The sequence below is a fragment of the Mandrillus leucophaeus genome, unplaced genomic scaffold (assembly GCF_000951045.1).
Source record: "Mandrillus leucophaeus isolate KB7577 unplaced genomic scaffold, Mleu.le_1.0 Scaffold946, whole genome shotgun sequence".
Taxonomy (NCBI): domain Eukaryota; kingdom Metazoa; phylum Chordata; class Mammalia; order Primates; family Cercopithecidae; genus Mandrillus; species Mandrillus leucophaeus.
In genome coordinates, this window is record NW_012110319.1 from 149,351 (window position 1) to 156,107 (window position 6,757).

Consider the following 6,757-nt stretch of genomic DNA (forward strand, 5'->3'; position numbering starts at 1 on the left):
TGCAACCTCCACCTCCTGGGTTCAAGCAATTCTCCTGCCTCAGCCTCCCGAGTAGCTGGGATTACAGGCGCCCGCCACCACCCCCAGCTAATTTTTGTATTTTTAGTAGAGACAGGATTTCACCATGTTGGCCAGGCTGGTCTGGAACTCCTGACCTTAGGTGATGCACCCGCCTCCGGCCTCCCAAAGTTCTGGGATTACAGGCCTGAGCCACTACGCCCCACTGGACCTTTTCTCAGAAAAAAAAAACAAAAATCGCTTAAATTCATAAAATAAAATATCTAGAATTACAAAAGAAATTGATTACATTGAAATATAGTTATTAAAATATGGAAAAAGCAAATATGTGCTATAGTATAATCATATATGTACTCCCCATTAATCCATTAAATCATAAGATTTAATGGAGGATCTAATGACTATCATGATTTCAAAATAATGATTGAAATTATATGATTTTCAAGAGATTGGCAACATCTATAATGTGATATGAAAATCTCTGATTTCTATTGGTGACAATCAGTACTGCTACTACTGCTGCTACTATGCCTAGTTACATTCTTTATTGAAAAATGCTAAATTTCAGTTAGAGGAGAGGGAAAATAAAGACGTAAATTCTTTTTTTTTTTTTTTTTTTTTGAGACGGCGTTTCATCCTTATTGCCCAGGCTGGAGTGCAATGGTGCGATCTCGGCTCACCGCAACCTCTGCCTCCCAGGTTCAAGCGATTCTCCTGCCTCAGCCTCCCTAGTAGCTGGGATTACAGGCATGTGCCACCACGCCCAGCTAATTTTGTATTTTTAGTAGAGACGGGGTTTCTCCGTGTTGGTCAGGCTGGTCTACAAACTCCGACCTCAGGTGATCCGCCCGCCTCGGCCTCCCAAAGTGCTGGGATTACAGGCGTGAGCCATTGCGCCCGGCCATAAAGATGTAAATTTGTTTCCATCCAAATTCATGGGCTTCTCCAAACCCTGTCACCAGCCTCGATTAGAGGTCTGTAGAATACAAATTAAGAATTCTTGCAAATCGGAGGGTCCTTTCCATCTCTCCTTCCTTCTTAAACAACTTTCCTTTGGAAGACGAAAGCCTGGGTTTTATTCTGGGTCTTATTGCGCCGACTGCCGGCGGTCTACGGTGAGAAGCCGCAAAGACGGGACGGTGGTGGGGAGTGGTAGCGGGAAGAGGCCGGGCCGGAGCGCGCGAGGGGTGGGGCCTGGCTGTGTGACTTCAAGCCAGTCAGTTTGCCTCTCTGGGCCGTAAGTTCTGCCCGCCTGAACACTGGGAAAGAATTGGGAGGAGAGAACTTAAATGTTTATGCCCCAGGCGACTGATTTATATATGTCCTCTCATTTAATCCTCACACATTGTGAGGAAAATTTTAAAACATCTTTCCATTACCAGATGGTTAAACTGAGGCTCCTAGCGAGGTCGTCACTTGACCAATGTCTCGGTAGGTATCAGGGACTGGTGGGTAACTCGCCACGTCCCCATAACCACCTCATCCTCCATGCATGGAATTAGGAACTCTGCTCACTTTGAGTGAGAGAAACCTGGCTTAGGAATCTCTGCAGGTGGGTGTGGAGCTGTGAGAAACTAGGGGCAGAATTGCGTCTCTTAGCAGAGCGGTGGCAGTGCAGGGTGGCTTATGGAGAGTAAAACGTCAAAGAAGCCAGGCAACTCGATTGTTCAATGACTTGGCGCCTGGCTGGGCTTCCGGCTTCGCGCCTGCGTATTGCCAACTAGCCCCCAGAAGCCCTGTCGAATAGACCAGCAAAGGGCAATGACGAGCATTCCTTTCCTGGCCAATCCTATTAAAGGGTGGGCTTGGCTCCTTAACCAATCAAGGTCCCCCGAAGGGGCGGAGTTTTCCTCGGATTGGCTCTAAGCCTCGGGGGTAAAAATAAAGTGTTTCCATCCCCAGCCAATCCCTGGAAAGGCAGAAGGGCACTCCTCCAATGGGAGCCGGGGAGCCGTCTGTAGCGGCGTAGGCCCGTGCCCCTGCTCGCGCTGCAGCGCGTGGAAGGGTTGCGTCCAGTGTATCCTCCAGATCTTGCGGTAGTCCTCTCGTATCTGTGCGCGCGCGGGAGGGACAGCGGCGGCGACGGCCGGAGGTGTACGGTGAGAAGCCATAAAGACTGGGCTGTGGGGGGAGTGGCAGCGGGAAGAGGCCGGCCGGAGCTCGCGAGGGGTGGGGCCTGCGCGAGCTTTTACTTGGGCGGCCTCTCAATCCTAGGTCAGCGGGTTGCGGAGGATCGTGCGGGTAGCAAAGGGAGGCCGAGTGCTCCTGCGGCTCCCAGACGGCAAACGGGTGAGTACTCTGCGGAGCAGTCGGTGCCTGTTGCTGCCCTCCGTAGCCCCACTTCCCACCCTCAGTGTCTTTCGAAACGGTTCCATGCAGGTCTGCCGCTCACGTGATCATCTGCGTGCGTGTCTGTCTCTACACCCCCTCTCCCATCTCTGTGTCTTTCTGACTGTCCCACTTTTTGAGACGTAGTAGACATAAGATGCTGAATCCTGACCTGACCAGTTTAAACTAGCTATGAGACCTTGAGCTGTCTCCTTCACCAACCTGGGCCTCAGTTTCCTCATCTGTCAATTGGGGGTCTGATAATCTGTACCTGAGACAATTGCATGTGCGTTACTTTGCCCTGCACCCAGTCTTTAGAAAATTTTCAATAAATAATGACTATCTTGATTGAAAAGAATATTGTCTCTCTTGGTTTCTGTCTTTTCTCTGTCTCAGACCCTTCCTCCATTGGATCTTTCTGAATGCTTCTGCCTTTCTCTGTTACTGTTTTTCCTCTTTTTACCCGTCTCTTTCTCAACCCTAAGAGGTTAGAGGTGCATAGTTCATAGCAATTGGTTTACCCCCGAGGACATGAGCTTAGCCTGGGGCTCCGACCTGTTTTGTGGGTTAAAAAATGGAACCTGGCTTTGGGTTGCTTCTGGTCTCATTGAAGAGAGAACTATTTGCTCCCCAGCCTACTCTGTTAAACAAGTAGAGACACCCAAAGTGGGGAGCAACTTAGATTAAAAACCACTTTTTAATAACCCCTTATCCTATATGTTAGTCACCAGAAGAAGCCCACAGGTCTCCTGGTTACATCTCCATACAGCCCTGGACATCCTATTTTCTATTTTCATCCTGAAATCCTTTGACCAGGCCTTAAGGAACTCACCTTCAGTTATCAGCAAAATTCCCTCCATTCTCATCCTGGCTTCTGAATACTCCCTTTATTTTCTTGCTATGCTTTGGTCGTTCTCATACTTGTTGGACCCAACATTGCTTTTTTTAAAATAAGGTATATTTTGAAATGCTTCACTTTTCTAAAATGAAATGGATAGAAAATAGAATCTGTCTACACACATAATTCCCTGAAAACCAATATAATGCCTTAATTGTAATATAGAGAGTAGTAAAGGAAGAGTAATGTATATTACACTATACATATATATGCAAAGACTGGGATATGACTCCACTAGAAGACATAATGAAATGGTCTTACACTTAATGATAGTGACAGCTACGAGTGTGTTGATGGGTGATTCAGAAGCCACAGGTAGAGTGATACAGTTTTCCTAAACAATGAACAGTTCTTCACAAAGTTCTAAACAAAATAATGTGGAATAGTTTCTTAGTTTATATGGTTGTTAAATTTCTGGAAAAATCAATATATATTCATATCCATGATCAGACCCTCTTAATCTCCCTGACTTTATCTCCCACCGCTCTCCCTGCCTTGCTCACTCTATCCACCCATGCTGGCCGCCTTACTATTACTTGAACACCTTACGCATACTTCCACCTCAGGGGTTTTGCATTCCGTGTATCAGGAATGCTTTTTCCTCAAATACCCACGAGACTGAGGCCCTTGCTTCCTTCAGGCCTCTACTCAGCTGTCACTTTCTCAGAGGGCCCCCCTGACCATCCTGTTTAAAATTGCAGCTCTCCCCTAATATGCCCCTGCTCTGTCTGTTACATGGTATTCTACACCTTTTTCACAGTGCAGCATTAACTGCTTAGTATGTTTGCTGTTTTTTGTCTGACTCTCCCACTCAGTTATAAGCTCCAGAAGGGCAGGGATTTTTGTCTTTTTTGTTCTATGATATATTCCTATTACCTAAAATAGTGCTTGACACCTAGTAAACTTTCTCAATGAATGTTTGTTGAATGAATAAAAGAACAAATGAACAGATTTTTCACCTACATGACTGGTGAGATATTCTAAAGTTGTATGGGATGTGGTATGATTCTTCGTGGTGTGGAGCTGTCCTGTACACTGCAGAGGGCTGAGCATCCCTGGTCCATAGCCGGGGTTGTCACTGATGATCTCTAATTATTGTCACAGTCAAAAATGCCCCCAAACAGGGCCGGGTGTGATGGCTCACGCCTGTAATCCCGGCACTTTGGGAGGCCAAGGTGGGCAGATCACTTGAGTCCAGGAGTTCGAGACCAGCCTGGCCAACATGATGAAACTCCGTCTCTACAAAAAATACAGAAATTAGCCAGGTGTTGTGGTGCACGCCTGTAGTCCCAGCTACTCGGGAGGCTGAGATGGGAGGATTGCTTGAGCCCAGAAGGCGGAGGTTACAGTGGGCCAGGATTGCACCACTGCACTCCAGCCTGGGTGACAGCAAGACCCTGTCTCAAAAAAAAAAAAAGAAAGAAAAAAGAAAAAAAAACAAAACAATAAAAAATGGGTCGGGCACATGGCTCAAACAATAAAAAATGGGTCGGGCACTGTGGCTCACACCTGTAATCCCAGCACTTTGGGAGGCCGAGGTGGGTGGATCACCTGAGGTCAGGAGTTCGAGACTGGCCTGGCCAACATGGTAAAACCCCATCTCTACTAATAATACAAAAATTAGCCAGGCTGACGTGATGGCGCATGCCTGTAATCCCAGCTCCTGGGAAGGCTGAGGCAGGAGAATAGCTCCTGGGAAGGCTGAGGCAGGAGGTGGAGGTTGCAGTGAGCCAGCCTGGACAACAAGAGTGAAACTTCGTCTCAAGAAAAAGAAAAAAAGAAAGAATGAGTGTCCCAAAACACCCTTTAATTGTCCAGCCCCCGCCTTTCAGTGAGAACCACTGCTTAAGTAACAGCCTGGCTTTCCCCTGAACACACTCTCCTCCCGGCAGCCCTCTCATACCCCTCTTACTGGGAGACTGGGTGGTGAGGGTGAGGGTGGGTGTGCTTGCTCCTAGTTACCCTTTCCAGACATTCTCCCTCCTTAAACAACTCTTTTTTCATTTAAGTTTTTTTTTTTTAGACGGAATCTGACTCTGTCACTCAGGCTAGAGTGCAGTGGCACAATCTTGGTTCACTGCAGCCTCCGCCTCCTGGGTTCAAGTGATTCTCCTGCCTCAGCCTCCCAAGTAGCTGGGACTACAGGCATGCACCACCACGCCTGGCTAATTTTTGTAGTTTTAGTAGAGACAGGGTTTCACCATGTTGGCCAGGCTGGTCTTGAACTCCTAACCTCAAGTGATCCGCCCACCTCGGCTTCCCAAAGTGCTGGGATTACAGGTGTGAGCCACCGGGCCCGACCAAGAATTCTTAAACCTAAAATAATTTCAAATTTAAAAAGCTTCAAAAATTTTACAAGAATTCTCATATATTCTTCACTTAGATTCCCCACATGTTAAGAAATTATATAATTACAGTCTGGGCACGGTGGCTCACGCCTGTAATCCCAGCACTTTGGGAGGCCGAGGTGGGTGGATCACCTGAGGTCAGGAGTTTGAGACCAGCCTGGGCAACACAGTGAAACCCCGTCTCTACTAAAAATACAAAAATTAGTAGGGTGTGGTGGCGCACGCCTGTAGTCCCAGCTACTTGGGAGGCTGAGGCAGGAGAATTGCTTGAACACAGAAAGCAGAGGTTGCAGTGAGCCGATATCATACCACCGCACTCCATCCTGGGTGAGTTGCAGTGAGCCGAGATCGTACCACTGCACTCCATCCTGGGTGACAGAGCGAGACTGTCTCAAAAAAAAAAAGAAAAGAAAAGAAATAAATTATATAATTACAGTTTAACTATCAAAACTAGAAAATTAACATTGGTACATACAGGCATATCACAGGTTCAGTTCCAGACCAACAAAATAAAGCAAGTCAGATGAAGTTTTTGGTTTCCCAGTGCATATAAAAGTTGTGTTTACACTGTACCATAGTCTATTAAGTGTACAATAGCATTGTATCAAAAAAAGTATTTACCTTAATTTAAAAATACTATATTGCTAAAAAATGCTAAAGATCATCCCAGCTTTCAGCAAGTTGTAATTTTTTGCTGGTGGAGGGTCTTACCTCGATGTTGATGGTTGCTGACTGAGCAGGGTGGTGGTTGCTGGTTGGGGTGGCTGTGGCAAATTCTTAAAATAAGATATCAATGAAGTTTGGCACGTTGACTCTTCCTTTCACAAAAGGTTTCTCTGTAGCGTGTGATGCTGTTTAATAGCATTTTACCCGCAGTAGAACGTCTTTCAAAACTGGAGTCAGTTCTCTCAAACCCTGCTACTACTTTGTTAACTAAGTTTGTGTAAAATATTCTAAATCCTTTGTTGTCATTTCCACAGTGTTCACAGCATCTTCACCAGGAGTAGATTCCATCCCAGGAAATCACTATTTTGCTCATCCATAAGAAGCAACTCCTCATCCACTAACTTTTTTCTTTTTTTTTTCTGAGACAGGATCTTGCTCTGTCACCCAGGCCAGAGTGTAGTGGTGCGATCACAGCTCACTGCAGCCTCGACCTCCCAGG